Genomic DNA, 17,106 nt, shown 5'->3' on the forward strand with positions numbered 1-17,106 from the left:
CCGGAGCCGCCGAAGGGCAGGGCGGGCGCGGTCCGGGGCGCGGGGTCCCGCACGCGGCCTCGCCCCGGGGCGCGTCCTTCCCCCGCCCCCCGCCCGCCCGCGCGCCCCCCGCCCAGACCCCGCGGCAGCGCCGCCGCTCCCGGAAACCAGCCCGCGGAGCGAGGGCGGAGGCGGGCCTTGGGCCTTGCGCCCTGATTGGCCTCCCCCGCCGCGCGGGGCGGCGCGCCGATTGGCTGCCGGGCGCCGTCAGTCTCCGAGGCCCGAGCCTTCGCCGGGGAAGCGCCGCCGGGCTCGGGGGCTCCGGCTGCCGCGGCGGCTGCTCGAGCCGGTGCAGCCGGGCGAGCTCGTGCGGGCGCCGCCGCCTCCGCTGCTGCCCAGCCCGCCGCGCCGCCGGGGCTGCGGGTCCTGCGCGCGGCCGGGAGCGGAGCTCGGGGAGGCGGAGGCGGCGGAGAAGTGATGCTGGCGCCGGGGATCCGGGCAGCGGCAGCGGAGCAGCAGCGTCTCCGGGACCCCGGCTGCGGCGTCCCCGTGGCCCGCGGGCCAGCTGAGCGGCGGGAGCCGGCGCGTCCCGCGGGTAAGGTCCGCCCCCGGGGCCGGCGGGGGGCGCCCCGGCCGCGGTGCTCGGGACCCGGCTCCGGCCGGCGCGTTGGCCCCCGGGTCCCCGGACTTTGCCGGCGCGGGGACGGGGACGGGGACGGGGACGGGGGCGGGGGCGGCATTGTGTGCGCAGAGGCGAGCGCGGGGCCGCGGGGGGGCGGGGGCCGGGGCGGCCGGCGGGGCAGCCCCGCGGAGGCGCCCCCGGAGGTCCGCCGAGGCTCGCCGGGGGCCGCGCGGGCGCAACTTTCCCGCCGCGAGGGGAAGGAGGCGCCGCGCTCCCGGCGCGCGGGGGGCCGGGCGCGTGCCCCGGGGCTCCCCAAAGTCCCGCCGCGCGCGGGGACTTGAGGAAGGAGGGAAGTGGCGGCGGGAGGGCGGGAGCCGAGGGGCGGCGTTCCGTCCAGTCCGTCGCTCCTGCTGGGAGGCTCGCTCCACTTCTGGGGCGCGCAGACTTGGGGCTGGAGAGGGGCCGGGGCGCGGGGCGGGGGGCGGGGCGCGCGTGCGGGTGCGGGTGCGGTCCCCCGCCGCCCCCCGCCGCCCCCCGCCGCCCCCGGGGTCGCACCCGGCCTGCGGCGCCCCCGGCAGCGCAGCGGCCGCGCGGGCGGCCCGGGGCTCCGGGAAAGTTGGTCGGGCTGCGGTCCGGGCCACCGACCCGGGGCGCGCGGAGCGCAAAGTGCGGCGGGGTTACGTGCCCGGCTTCCTCCAGGGCCGACGCTGCTTTTATTTTGTGTTCAATTATTTTCCGCGTGAAGCCGCCGGGAGGGGACCGGCGCCGCGCACCCCTGCGGAGCCCCGCCGCCGGCGTCTCCATCCGCCTCCCGGGCGCGCAAACTTCGTGTCGGCGGGCGCTGCGGGCGCGGGCGGAGCCCCCGGGGGGCCTCGCAGGGGCCGCGCTCGGGCCGGAGGGGCCGCGGGCGAGCGGGGGAGCGGGGGCCGGGCCGCTCCCAGCCTGCCCGCCCGGCCCCGGGGAACGCGGACCCCGCGCCCTTCCTCTCGCTGTGAGGTGGCTCCGTGCGCTCTTCCCCCCGCACACGCTGCACGACAGAGAAACCCCAGACCGCAGAAGCCGCGCGGGCCCGGCTCGTTTCTGATTTGGGAAAGCAGGAGAAATGGAACGGAGACTCCTAGTCCAGAAAGCCAGTTGGGGGAAAGGGGAAAAAAAAAAAAAAAAAAAAAAAAAATCAGGAGGGAGCTGTCCAAAATGTCAGCATCTCTCACGTTTCTAATTGTAAAAGCTCCATTTTCTCCCAGCTTCGCAATGTAGATTATTCTGGGGCAGATGAAGAACTTGCCACCTAGCAGTGATTTAGTTTTGTGTCCGACGATGCTTGCACATTTTTCATCGCTTAATTCATGAACGGGTAAATGGAATTTTTAATGCTCTTATACAGCCGAATGCTTATACTGTGCAGTTGGACTAGTAGAAAATCGGTTGTAAATTTTTTTTTTCCCTCTAGTAGTCATCACATGTGGCTTAAAAGTCCAGATTTCTGATATGATTAAAGAGAGCATAGCTTGCTATTGTTATGTTTCAATATAAAATTTACCTGTTGCCAGGTGATATATTTTTTTTTAAACATTGCTATATTTTAGTCGTTGTAACTTTTGGGATTTTATTAAGGTTACTAAACACGTTAAGCAGTTGATTTTAGTTTTGTGTTCCGTTTATGCAATGCTACGAGTTGGTAGAAATCATTTTCCTTTATAGGTTGGTATGGAGGAAATAGGACTATGAATTATGAATCATCTTAAAATTAAGTTAAAATCAAGTTATCGGTAACAAAACTGGAACTTTTACAGAAGATTTTAACCACTTGGCTAAGAAAGTGGTTTTTCACATTGCTGTCAAGTAACATCTTGTAAAGCCACTGCGTTAGGTACTGGGGAAAGCCACAAGTCTTTAGACAGAAACAGAGCTTTTGTACTCATTTTAAGGAGAGTGTGGGTATTTTTAGTCTGTGGATCTTTTATTTGGGGAGGGTTTAAAAAAATAATTAAATATATTTGTAAAACCGTGAGGGCATAATATAATCAAATGTAGAGAAATGCATCAAAGAACATAAATATTAGGATAAAGCAGCAAGGTCTGTGTTTGACTAAAAGCAGAAATGATGCAGGGTGTGTGTGTGTGTGTGTGTGGGTGTGTGTGTGTGTGGGTGGTGGAAGAGCAGAGGCTTAAAGGAGGTAATAGATAGCGCTAGCCACTTAGTTCACACAAGCAATTCAAGTTTTGCCAGTTCTGCAAATTCACTTCAGTTTTTTTTTTTTTTTTTTTTTTTTTTTTTTCACTTCAGTTTTGACTTGTTTTGCTGCAGGGCAGCCCATGGGCTCAGACTGCCATATTTTCTACATGGATTTTAGTAGCTCAAGTAAATGTCAACTTGTCAAGACTCTAGGCCACTAAATTCACTTTTTGACCTGTGCCAGATTTTCATTTCAACACTGAATAACTTTTTTAAAAAGATCACGTTTACTATAAATAGCAGTGCAAAAATACTATGACCTTATTAAATAAACATTTAATTTGTCAAATAGTCATGATTAGAGTTTCTACGTTATTAGGTAAGATAGTGAGGCTTACTTAATTTTATTAATAGTAATTTGTTTTCATTTAAGTAATGACAAAGCCAGTTTTTAATTGGAAACTAGCACATTTAGGAGAATGAGAAACCTTAGCCAGGTTAGTACGTCAGAAATTCATTGCTTTATCTCTCTGTGTCGCACATACACCCTTTTACTGGAAAGTCTCTCAAGAGGAATGCAACCACCCTGCATTAGAAACAAGTTCAGCCACCTATCCTGAATGATGAAGATACTTTATAAGGCAAAGCTCGTCTGCCTAAATAATCCATTACTAATTAATTATAATACTGGTTGATTCACATAAAATTTAACAAATTATGCGGGTCCCTGCTATGTGCAAAGACACTGGTCTAGTTGTTTTGACTATATCAGAGATTAAATCAAAGACCCTTGCCCCCATGAAGCTTATATTCTATAGGGGTGAAATAGATCATGAACAAAAAACGTAAGTGAAAAGTGTATAGAATATTTATCTCTCCTACTGACCTTTGTTTTTTAAATCTCCATGCAATGGCCCGGTCTCTTTGCATCTCATTTTCTTTCCAGTAAATATACACCTATCCACACACCCACACAAATATACTCAAATTAATCTAAGAACTGGAAAGTAATCATGTTGATAATCTAATACGTGTCACTCCTGAGGCAATATATATATGAACAATAACAGCACTATCTAAGATAAGGGTTGAAGGTAAGAGAGGGATTCAAAGATGATTAAGCAATAAAATAACAGAATATCTGCCTTTTAAAAATTCTTTAAAATCAAACGTTTTTTTTTTTCCAGTGGAACTAAAATGGGAAATATTATCCTTTAACAAATTTGTTTCAAATTAACAACATCTTAAAAGGCATTTGTGACTATCAAGGTCAAATCTACGTAACCTCATTTAAAGGAGAAGAGTGAATTAGAAGTAGTAAGGAAAGATCCAAAAGCATAATTTTAATGAGAAACCTTCTGCTTCTTCTACATCGAGAGTGACATGTTCATGTACATCTGTGAAAGTTGATCAAAAATCCTAGCATCTGAGGTCAAAGTTTCCCTAAAGTTGATGCATCAGAAAAAAGATTCATGATCCGACTCTCTAATGAAAAAATGCCGAAATATTTCAAAAATTTCAAAATAACTTTGTCTTTAATTCAAAATCAGTTTGGTTATCCAGTAAGCCCAATTACAGATAAAACTTTGTGATGTTTTCCCAGGTTCTTTTATGCATAAAAGTGTGTAATTATAAGTCCAGTTTCACTTTCAGTGCTTTCCATGTAATTGTTTTCTTCAGGGTCTTGAGCTTACAGCTCCAAAGATTTGTTATTTTTATTTTTACCCTCATGTGAAGAAAGTCTGGAATCTTATTTTCAAAAACTGGTTTGTGAACAATATTTTCATATTAGAGGAAGGATGAAATTGTATACGCAAGAAGCCATACTACGTAATGAACTACTGCCAACTTATTCACAAGTTCTGTTATAACAAGATATTAGTACTAATACAAGGCTAACAGTCATTTCTGAGTGGATTTCCATCATTTAAGAAAAATCTTCAAGATTGCTGCTATACAGTCTAGCTTTAGGAGATGGGGAAAAGTCTTCTAATAATACTATCTCAATATTTTATTTATCTAGATTCAAAAATGTATATACTACCAGTTTAAGCCTTTACCTTTTTTGCCTGTTTTTTTCTTTGTTCTGCTCAAAATTCAAGACTTTAGTGAAATAGTGTGTTAAAAAAGCAAGTAAACCAACCAGTAGTAATCCTACCTTGCATACAAAAGTCAGCTCTGGCTGATTATGAAAATGTTGGATGAGAGCTAAGTAGGAATTAGATATTTAGACCTGGGAAGAATCCAGGTTATTAACCCAACCTCTCCTATGAGAAAGGAAGAACTTTACTCCAGGAAGTTGATAATTGCCCAAAGTCCGTTGAAAGGAGAGCCAGATCTAGAAACACTGTGTTTCAACTACTAAGTGTGTAAGTTAACTCCATGCCAGTTGCCCATTAAACAGCTCTACATTTTGTGAAATAGTAATTAATGTTAAGAAGAATGACTACATCTACCAATTTGTATATCTAAGTATTTTAATATCTGACATAATACTGCAATTGTATTAATATTATGTTAGGATCAAGAAAATGATAAATTGGGATGCATTTAGAGATGTCATCTAAGATTTATAGGGCTAGGGGTAAGTTTGCATGTAAAATATTTGTACTCAATTCAGCTGTTGTGTCTATTGAATTCCTTTTAAATATTTATGTCTCTAACAGGACTTTTTTTTCATTTCCAAAGGTCTGTTGGCTTCAAAGTGATCAATAGGTGAGCTTTAGGGACTCCAAGAAATACCAAATTGTTTGCAAGCTTTTTCATTTTTGAATATTCCATAGTAAGGAAAAAAATTGTTAAGCTTAAAAGCTACTGCTTTAAGTTAGATTAAAACAAAAACCCAGGGGCACCTGGGTGGCTCAGTGGTTGAGTGTGTGCCTTCAGCTCAGGTTGTGATCCTGGGGTCCTGGGATTGAGTCCTGCATTGGGCTCCCTGCAGGGAGCCTGCTTCTCCCTCTGCCTATGTCTCTGCCTCTCTCTCTCTCTCTCTCTCTCTCATGAATAAACAAATCTTTAAAAAATACGTAAATATATAAAACACAAAAAGCAGGCAGAAAGAGGAACCTGTATGGATAGTGAAGAGACCTTAAAGAACTAGTACTTTTCTGATTCAAGAAGAAAAAGAATAAGAAAACCCTCCTGCTAGATTCCATCAGAAAACAGCTCCCACAGTGGTTGGAAGAGATACTTCATTGTCCTAAAATGCAAATTTACAACTGAAGAGATGGTATAAATCATGTAGTTATAAAACTGTACTTGGTTTTGAGTTATGGCAGTTAGCATTTTGTTTGGTTTTGGACAATGAAATATTTTCATGGCATATAGAGGTGACGTCAGAGCCAATTCAATTCCTTGTGGGACAGTAACATTTGTGGGTGATTTCCTCAGGGCCCTTAGCACTTAGTCAGAAACAATTGCCAGAGGTAGAGTTTGATTGTAAACAATAAGCTGTAATTTAAATGCTAGTACACGAGAAAAATTACACTAGATGTACACAGTGCTATGTGGGTAGGCTTTATGAATAGGGTATATGAACTAATAGATTCCACTGTACATCTGTCTATGCCAGTCAGAGGGCTGGTGAGTTCCCTCCATAGCCCATCACTACTTTAGTTTTCTGTGTCAGGTAAAATGGTGATAGCATTCCGTACATGCATACACATATATAGACTTTCACATATCTAGACAATCCAAATTAAGATCCAAAGAGAGTGTTGCAAAATTTAGAGATTCTAAAGCTCCTATAGAATAGCAAATAGGTTATAACAGCCAAAAAACTGTTTAAATAAATAAAGCGTTGAGATAAAGTTGAGCTATCAAATAAAAATATTAAAAATGTCAGTAATTAACACAGTATATGAATATATAGACAAATAAGAAAGCGAGAGAACCCTAGACACAAACTCTAAGATATATGAGAATAAAGTATAATATGTAATAATTACAAGTCTGTGGGAAAATATATGGTGCTGGGGAAACTGAGTAATTATTTGTCAAGAATATACACTCCCTATTTCATAATGTATTCCAAAATAAATGTCAGATGAAACAAAGAGTTAGTAGAAACTCTGAATCAAGTTAGACGAAAATAGATACTTTATAAACACAAATATAATGGGACACATATGAAGATATGACCTTATAAAATTTGACCGTTTTAAGTCAGGAATGCCAAAAGTAAATCAAGGAAATATTTTCACCAGAAACTGCTAATAGCAGTTTCATATTCACTGTTACAGAAACCTTTCCGTATTTTCTTCTGCTAGTGGACTTATCTCAAAATGTGATTCCCAGTTTATATCCATTCCCTTCATACCTGAAAACATCTTGAAAAAGAGGTTTATATTCATCATTCTTCCCAGTGTCTTGAACAATAATTAGGGAGCAATAGGTATTGTTAGTGGCTAGTAAAAACTTAAAAGTATACCAGTAGAAAATGGGAAAAATAATCTACAAAACCCAGAAATATATAAGGGTAAATAAGCATCTCTAGTTTTAACTAAGGATAAAAAGAAAAGGAACACATTTTTTAAATGGCGTACTTTTTAGCTCATCAAAATAGGAAAGATTACAAGAGAAGGTTGATTCATTTAAAAAAAAAAAAAGTTGATGTAGATGATGAAGATGAAGGTAAACTGCAGATTCTCCTAAATTTCTGGTAAGGCTATCCATTAGTGTTTACAGAATTCTTGTTACATGCTACAGAAATTACCTGTGACTAACTTAAGGAATAAGATCGAAAACAAGGGAAGGTATTTTGTAGCTTACAAAATCAAAAGAAAAGGAGAGGAAATGGAATAGCTACAGAGGTCATGGAAGAAGGTGATGGAATCCCGGGTACCATCCCTGGGATGAATCAGCATCAGTTCTTTCCTGTCCGTGTGTCACTTTGCTCCAGAATGAAATTCCTGGAATGAGAAGTATGACCTAGTTCACATTTCATGCCTACAGTTTAGTCAGTGAATCACTAGGGAGTCCTATCAAGAACACATTCAAAGGAAAATCAAGGCATTGTTACCAGTAGAAGGGAGAAAGGATACTGGACAGGTGAAAAGCAACAGATTTCCAGTGTATGTATCAAAGCCTTAAAAATATTCCCTTTGTTTTAGTAATACCACTTCTAGGAATTAATGCCATGTCGTTAATCAGAAATACAGTGTTCTTTAAATGCCATTTGTAATAGATTGATGGTAAAAATAATCTATTTGGCCCATAAAGAGAAGAATGATTAAACTATGGTTTATGCCATTGAATGATGATTTTGAAAGGTTGGTAGTAACTTTGGAAAAATGTTGATGAAATAATAGTGAAAAACCACAGAATGCAAAATTTATTATGTAGGAAGAACTGACATTTACATATATGAAAAAGCTTGAATAAGATATTAACATTTGTTTTGGGGGGGATACTGGGATCATGGGAATTTTACTTTTAAGCATAGAAAAATATGTTTTTGCCAGGAGCAGGCACTGCTTTAATAATCACACAAAAATCTATACTAAAATAAACAAAAGAATAATTAGAAAAATGATAGTAGCTTTGGGCTTCCAGGCAACTATGTTAGAAGTAAAACATTGGACTGATACACTTAATTTTGAAAGGAAAATAGCTCATTGTACAATATTCCTTTTTCCACATTGTAAATTATTGTAAGTAAGGTTCAGCTAAGTTTCCTACTTTGAAAGTCAGGAGTCATTTTGGACTTTGCTTTTCAAATCTTAATCTCAGTATAATAGTATTGGGAATGTATTTGCATTTTATGGTTCAAATGAAGAATTTTTATTGGCATAAGAAGTAAAAAAAATAGAAATGATTACATATATAGATATGTGTGTCTATCCCATCAGTTTCCTTGCTAATTCTCATTAACTCATGCTTAAATTGAGGTAATATGCGCTAGTGTATCTTAAGATAAATGACTGGGTGACGGGCACTGAGGGGGGCACTTGATGGGATGAACACTGGGTGTTGTTATTCTATATTTTGGCAAATTGAACACCAATAAAAAATAAATTTATAAAAAATCATTTAAACTACAAAAAAAAAAAAAAAAGAAGATAAATGATAGCCTGGTCTAGTTATTTATTAAGTACAATTCAAGATTCTGTTAAATTTCATTATCATAGGACAGAAAACCATGCCATATAAACCGGAAAGCAAATGTAGTCGAATGTCTGAATTTTTTTCTTTTTGGTTCATACCTACAGCTCAGAAATTATACATGCTAAGGAACAGAGGGGTCTAGGGATAACAATGAGTGGAATTTTCCTAAAAGCATAAGTAAGTTATTATTATAATACATTTTGGGGTCGCAGTTTACTCTGGCATATTGACTGAGTTCTGTACAGAATGAGTTTGATGATCTCATGAATTATACTTTAATAAATAATACAATAACTGGGAAAGAACAGAAAAGGAAAAAGAAAATTGGCTGATCATTGGTTCCCTCTAACAGCCATAGCCTTCTTGTGGTTCATGGAATGTACGATCTGATAGCTAGTTCCATTCCAGGGTGTAGATTAGAGCCAATTCTGTTGTTATTATTTTCTTTTGTTAGAATAATGTATAGGATTTTCAAATGGATAATATACACATGGTTCAAAAAATACACAGTAAAAATTCTCTCTCCCCTATTTCTATCTCCCCTAGTCCTCATCTCCCCAAATAGATAACCTCTTTTATTTGTTTCTTAGTATCTTTTCAGGGATTGCCAAGCATATGCAAACACTAACCTTTTAAAGGCTTTTTCCTTTTCTCAATTTTTATACAAATGGTGACATTTTATATACATACTTTGCTTCCTACCTTTTAAACTCAACAACCTTGAATGACTGTCAAAGTAGATACATAAAGAGTTTCCTCATTTATATCACATGTGCAAGAATCTGTTAGGTCCTAGGCATGGACTCACTGGATTCAGATATATGTGTGTTTGTTCCCTTTGAAAGTGTATGTGTATTTGTTTTCATTTAATTATCTTGCTTTCCTTGTCTTCAGTTGCATGATTAATACTGCTGAATTAGACTGGACCAAAGATTTCAATTCATGACTTTTCCCTAGAGACTCCTGCCCAGGTTTACACTTCCCTATCGGCATGCTTTGTAGGTATGCAATTTATTGTGAACTAATCTTGTTTGGTGATCTTCCAGCATCTGCTTAACCATCTTGACCACAAAGATAGCTACTAAAATAGGGAGATTTTGTCAAATTGTTCCTTAATTTCAAAAATTCTCTTTTCCTATCCTCTGGCCTACTAGACTAATAAATTATATGAGCAATGTGAGCACTTGCTATTCATCTACTAAATGACAATATTAAAAATAATCATGTCCCATGTTGGCAAGGATGCAGTGAATCTGGTGCTTTCAGAAATCATTCGTTGCAATTAAAATTGGCACAGCCCTTTTGAAAAGCAATTTGGCAGCATATAGGGAAAAAACTACAAAAATATTCATACTGTCTGATCCATTAATATTCCTTCTGGGAATCTATCCTAAGGAAATAGTACAAAACATGGAAAAGGTCTTATGTTTGAAGATGTTGATGGATGTATTATGTAAAATATAAAATCAAAAGCAACTCAAATGGCCAATAATACATTTAGGCATGTACAGTTGAGGATAACATACAACAATTAAGAGTAGATATGAGAACTATAATAAAATAAAAATACATATACTATAATGTTTCTTGGGGAAAACATGGTACAAAATTACATACTAGTTCTATAGCTATATAAGACCTACACATAACAACACTGAAATTATAAATGTTATAAAATGGTGGGAAAATAGGTAGTCTTTCCCTTTTTATCCCGTTTTCTAGAATATTTTACGTTTTAAATGAAAAAAAAAAAGAAAAACATAGTTTTTCCCTTTTGTCTTTGATGTTTTGCACTGTATATAAATCATGGCTTTTGATGGCTAACTTCTTTACCACTATTCAGTGATGTGAGATTTTTAATCTTTTATATACAGGTGAGTTTATCCTGGAGTGTGCAGTGCAATACATGTTTCCTTTACAAGTGCTTTCTCCCTTCTATATATCAAAAGATACCTTAATCACTGAACTTCTTTTCAATCTCATTCTTTGTGATAGATATTTTTTCTCTTTGGAAGAAAAATTCAGATAATTTGGACAGTCCTGAACATGCCTTTTGCCTACATCTTAGACTTAATCTCCTAACATTCTTCCCTCTGCTCACCAAGATTCTATCATGCCAATCTTTCTCCTTCTCAAACACTGTAAGCCAAATCAGACTGTCTCCTAATTCTTTATTAAATTCTACATTCTTCATTAAAGTATATGCAGGAAAAATTAATGACATAACAAATATATCAGACATATAGGCATACCCTGTGGAATAGATGGGCACTAGATAATATTGCCCATGACAGTTGTATATCTTTAAGAAAAAGCAAATAACTAAAATATGAGAAAAATATCCCGCCTCCCTTTTTTTTGCATATGAGTTAATTTGTTAAGTTGAAGTGAAGTAGGAAGGGATAATGTGAAGTATGTTTTTTTTCCCCACTAGCTCTTTGTAAAATGAATGTGGTGGCATTATCTCTCTTTATTGAAGTGCATTTTATATCATAGACTATCTTGTTATCTTTGCCCAGTTGATTATCACATTATCTTCAAAGTATTAAGCTCACAGTTAATTTCAAGGAGACTGCAAGGAGAAGAGTGTCATCTCATGTTTGAAGCACTGTTTTACAGTTCTATCTACTTATCTTTCCTGTCAGGGTAACTGATTTTGAATTTCTTCATAATAAAGATGTTATTTTCTGAGATGGTGGGCCAGTGAGTCATGGGACATTTTGAAGTCATGGTGGAAATGCTTTCTAAAGGACTTGCTTTTGACAATGCTCCATCCATGACCTGCCAGGACTACCATCTGAGACTTGGTCAAATTTTAAAGAATACATTCGGATTTGCTTATAAGTGCCGAAACCACCCTTCACTATAGATTTTAGCTATATCACTGTCAAGATCACCCCTTCCCTCCCCTTTTCCTAGTTAAACTCAGAGATTTTACTTTCAGCTATTCTAAATTTCTCATCAACACCAGGTGATAGCTTCAGGTTGTGAGTATCTTTATTAAAAAAACCTTCAACAACTTTTTAAGGTCTAAAAACATATTCATTTAAAATTACATTTATAAAAAGAAAAATAAAATTACATTTAGAACTAAATTTCCAGTCTGTAACTAGGAGTAAGGGTGACATAAAAAAGTAGGAAAATATAGTTAAAATATCATTTTATTTTATCTTATTTTTTAAAAAGATTTTATTTATTTATTCATGAAAGACACAGAGAGAAAGGCAAAGACATAAGGAGAAGCAGGCTCCTCTAGAGGAACCCGATGTGGGACTCCATCCTCGACCTCCGGGACCACACACTGAGGTAAAGGCAGATGTTCAACCACTGAGCCACCCAGGAGTCCCAAAATATCATTTTAGTAAAAGGGACAATAGTTCCTGTCTCATTGAGCTTTTCATTGAGAATAATAGTAATAGTAAATAATTTTGGGAGTGTTACTATGTGTTAGTTACAGAATTGTTAATCATTTTATGGGCATAATATGACTTTTAATACTTAGCAAAACCTTAGGCAGTAGATGTCATTAACATTTCCATTTTATAGATGTTGAAACTAAGACCAAGATATAGGTTAGGTAACATTTCTAAGACTCAAAAGTGAGTTTTTGATGGAGGCAAGAATCCAACATGGGAGCCTCAGAAAGTTTTACTACTTTTGTTTATTGGCTTTTAGCATAGAGTGATTGAATTTTCAACTTTTTCTCCTCTGCTGAACAAACTCAATAAAGGAGGTGAAATTTATAAAATATGCATGTGTGTATGTATGTATGTATGCATCTCTGTATCTATCTATATCTATCACTAGAAAGGAGATTTCAAGTGAACAGGCCCAGGGTAGTCTAATAAATGGAAAGACAATGCTATCTTCCTCCAACTTTGGCTATAATTTCTGTTTTATTCGTGTTCTTTCTCATATAGTTTACTATGCTGTTTTATTATCTTACATTTCAATTTAAAATGAGGAAATGAAGTAAGGGATATTTTAAAATCAAATCTGAAAAATCCTCCAGTGAGAAGTAGTCAGTTTGAAAATGAAATTAAGAGATTTGGCTGCTAACCAAACCTTTTTTTTTTTGAGGGGGATGGGTGAGAATGGGAGTGAGGAGTTGAGTGTATTACTAGTATTTGGGTTTTTTTTTTTAAGCGTCATTGTAGGGTGATAGTTTATTTCCCTTTTTTAGTTGGTGATAGGAAAATGACATCCTCTACTTAATTTCCCCCTATATGTGAGATAGGATTTGAAAACTATATTATTCCATCAGTGGCTTGACAAATATTTATGATGAAATATTTCATGTATATAAAATTCTGAAAAATATCCAAAATTATCTAAAGCAATGATTTCAGTATTCAGAAACTCAATGATTAACTCCTATTTGGTTTTTTTTTTTTAATTTTTAATTTATTTATGATAGTCACAGAGAGAGAGCGAGACAGGCAGAGACATAGGCAGAGGGAGAAGCAGGCTCCATGCACCGGAAACCCGATGTGGGATTCGATCCCGGGTGTCCAGGATCGCGCCCTGGGCCAAAGGCAGGCGCTAAACCGCTGCGCTACCCAGGGATCCCGATTAACTCCTATTTGAACTGAGAACTTATACTTAGCTGTGTTCCCTAGCCCTTTTAATGTCATATTCATTGTCATATTTATATATGCAGCTTTACCTGTTGCAAAAGTAATTTACCCAGCAGGACCCAGCTTAACATCCAAGGGGCCATGAATCACAATCATGACTTTTTTTTTTAAACTACATACATTAACGTTGTATTTCAAGAAACTTAACTTCTCATAGCTTATGACTGAAGACTATTAAATGTAACTTGGTCTATATTAGATACTAGATGCTCCGGAACAGAAAGGTTAGATTCAGCATTAATCATTATTACTCAGTTTTTCTTTCCTTACATTTGCTTTGCTTTCTTTTCAAATAGTGAGATTTCAGAATTTCTCAGAATGAAGAAATAGATAATATATGAACCTAAGAAAGATGGAAACTTAGAGTTTATGTACCTTAGAATTATATACTCACTTCTTGGGTATTACTTTGTATTTATGAACCACTTTTTGCATGTGGCAGATATAGTATATGTCATGTGCACAATTATATGTTCTAGTGTTCATAGTGACATGGACCTGCCTCTTCAAAAAATTATTTAGGGTCCTTTCTAATCTTGGTCATCTAGTGAATTAGAAAATACTCAATATCTATGTTGTTTTATGCCTTCAAGTCACATTATAATTCCAAGAGCCCAATTGATTAACAATGAAGAGTGAAAACATAACAATAACTTGTAAAAAAATTTAAGTTGACGATTTTGAAAAATTTAATTTGAAAAATACATATACAGCAAAGTTAGTGTTATATTTTCATTTTCAAATAGGTATACCGTAATTAGAAAAAGGCTTATAGATTCTTTTTCCTTTTTATATATTTTACTCACATTTTGTTTTTCAGAAAATGCTGTTGTCCAAAACAAGCATGAACTGCAATTCAACTGAACTAATAACTAGTGGATTAATGAATATTTGGATATTATACACATGTAATAAGTATTAGTTTTAACTGAAATGTCATGTGCATACCACAGAAACAGTAAACAAGAATATATAAAAGATTTTCTGTGCAGACATCAAAAGCAAACTATTTCCTTTCAGCAATGTGCAACATTGTTTATGATTTAATTTTTTTCAGTAGGATGCATTATTTCAATGAGCAACTTATATTTGCACTGGTGAGCCAATATCTTCCTTGAAGAATACTTATTTATTTATTGCCTAGCTTAAAAAATAATTAAAAAATATTTAGCCTCCATTATAGTTATATATTCAACCATAATTCTTTTAGCCCCTATTATGTGCTAGGTACGGTTCTAAGGACTGAGAATGCAGCAGTGAATAAAAGACTCTATTCTCATGGAATTTACATTTTAGTTGGGAGGGAGGTAATATGACTAGGATAGGGGGCAGGACAGGAGAAGGAGGAGAGAGGCAACAAACATGTAAGTAATATAACAGCACATTAGGTAGTATGAGTGCTAAGAAAAAAACAAAAGCAGGAGCACCTGGTGGCTCAGTCAGTTAAGTCTCTGACTCTTGATTTAAGCTCAGGTCATGGGTTTAGGTCATGATCTCAGAGTCATGGGATCCAGACCCCCAAGGCCTGCCAAGCACCACCTTGGGCTCCTTGCACTCAGCCAAGAGTCTGCTTCTCCCTTTGCTCCTCCCCTTGCTTGCTGTGTTCTCTCTCTCTCTCTCTCTCTCTCAATAAGTAAATAAAATCTTAAAAAATAATAAAAACAAAAGCAGAGGAAGAGTATAGACACTGATGGAAGAATGGGCTGCAAGTTTTAGGTAGGGTGATTAAGAAAGGTTTTTCAGAAGATGTGGTTTTTCAGAAGCAGAGACCTGAATTAAAGGAAGGACCATTGCCATGTTACTGTCTGGGGAAGAATCCTCCAGGCAGATGCTATGGAGCAATGAGCCTGGTGTGTCAGAGACACTTCAGTCAACCTAGTTCTACTGGAAAGAATGAGGAGGAAAGAATGGTAGGATGTGAGATTGGAGAGGTGAAGAGAATGAGCCTTCTGTAGGCTGTAGGCAGGATTATAGAGTTTGAAGCATCAATAGTTGGAAGGTTTTGACTGGGAATATGGGTTGATGTGTTTCTGGCTGCCAGGTGTAGAGTTGACAATAGGAAAAAAGCCCGGTAGAAAATTATTTCGAGACTATTTCAGACATCTATAGAGAGAGAGAATGGTGGTCTTGGAAACAGGTAATAGAAACACCTCAGCTATGTGCAAGCACTTCTGAATATAAATTATTTTCTTTACTAATGTCTCACTGTTGATTCTACGTGTTCTATAAGGATAATGGCAGAAACCAAGGTGCTGTGGACTTATTAGGGAACAGTATTGTACACTTATCATGAGGGTGCATTTTATTTTTCCTAAGGCAACTTATCAATAATAAAAATACTAAAAGATTTGGCTATGTGAAAATTAAATGTGCTGTTAGCATTTCCAACTTATTTGCCATTTAGATTTGATTTTACTACACAGTTCATCATTTTATATGCCTTCTTCTCCTCACTTGGCTTTTACTCACTGGACCTGCAAGTTCTGAGAGGAGACGTACTCTATACATAGAATTTTATTGTGTACCTAAAATTTAGAACATTTTAATCAGTTTGGATGAGTTGCAAGAGACAGAATTCCAATTCAAAATAGCTTAGAAAAATTTACTGGTTTGTATCACTAAGTGACCCAAGGGGTAAATTCAGTTTTATCGAGATCAAAGGTTTCAACCAATGATACGGACCTAGTCTATCACCCTGAATCATTGTATTATGGCTAGCTTCTGCTTGGTTTCATTCTTAGGCAGTTTATCTCTCTCCTTGTCACACCTCACACTCCCACCTCCTCACCACACAGCTGGCAATCTCCAAATTAAAGATGCCAGAAATGGATGAAGCTCTTCTTGCATAACTCTGGGAGAGGTCACAATTTGGGTAATGTGACTGGATCAATGTGATCAGGAGAAGAGAGCGCTGACCCACATGCCTCTACATTTCTTCTCTGGAACTACATACAAGGACTGATCACAACCCTAACAAAAGATGTTGAGGATACAAATAAATTACATCCATTAATTTGAATTACTTCGAATAAACTTCAGATTTATGAATTTCTTGGAAGATGACATTCTGTATTTCTGGGTTAATATTTGTGAGAAGAGAAGTACAGAGTCCAAGGGAACAGAACAAACCTGATTATCATTTGGGTAAATGCAAAAATTGCCCTTGGCCATTAGATACCAATGGACAGATCATTTTCTGTTAAACATAACTTCCACATTAATTTGAATCACCCTTTCTACCACCAACAAAAATTACATGAAATTTAAAAGAAAATTAAAACCTTCTTAAAAGTAACAAAGGTCAAGAATGATTACAGTGCTGAAATCTGGGAGAGAGAGGCATCTACCATTCGAACATATTTTTATCATCCCAAAGAAAAACATCTGAGAGACTGAATTGTGGTCTTGGTGATCTTGTGGGACTGGACAGAATCCAAGAATCTCCATAGAGGGATTCACTAAGTAACTATCCCTCCTTTGGGACTGGACTTTTAAAAAGCTGAACCTTAGGAGTAAGTTGCTGGAAGCAAACTTGTCTTTGCATCAGCTTGCAGTCCACGTGCATGTTACATGGGTAGCCTGCAAAA

The 17,106-nt window shown here is 38.9% G+C and overlaps 1 protein-coding gene across 1 annotated transcript in view; it reads left to right on the top strand.

Moving 5' to 3' along the window:
- The first annotated feature begins 466 nt into the window (after positions 1 to 466).
- B3GALT1 (beta-1,3-galactosyltransferase 1) overlaps positions 467 to 17,106 on the top strand; it is a 503,874-nt gene continuing 487,234 nt past the window's right edge. Inside the window, exon 1 of the mRNA XM_038584724.1 lies at positions 467 to 574. The gene's annotated coding sequence lies outside the window, so the exon portion shown is untranslated. The remainder of the gene's footprint in view (positions 575 to 17,106) is intronic.

This window comes from Canis lupus, chromosome 36, assembly GCF_011100685.1.
Source record: "Canis lupus familiaris isolate Mischka breed German Shepherd chromosome 36, alternate assembly UU_Cfam_GSD_1.0, whole genome shotgun sequence".
Taxonomy (NCBI): domain Eukaryota; kingdom Metazoa; phylum Chordata; class Mammalia; order Carnivora; family Canidae; genus Canis; species Canis lupus.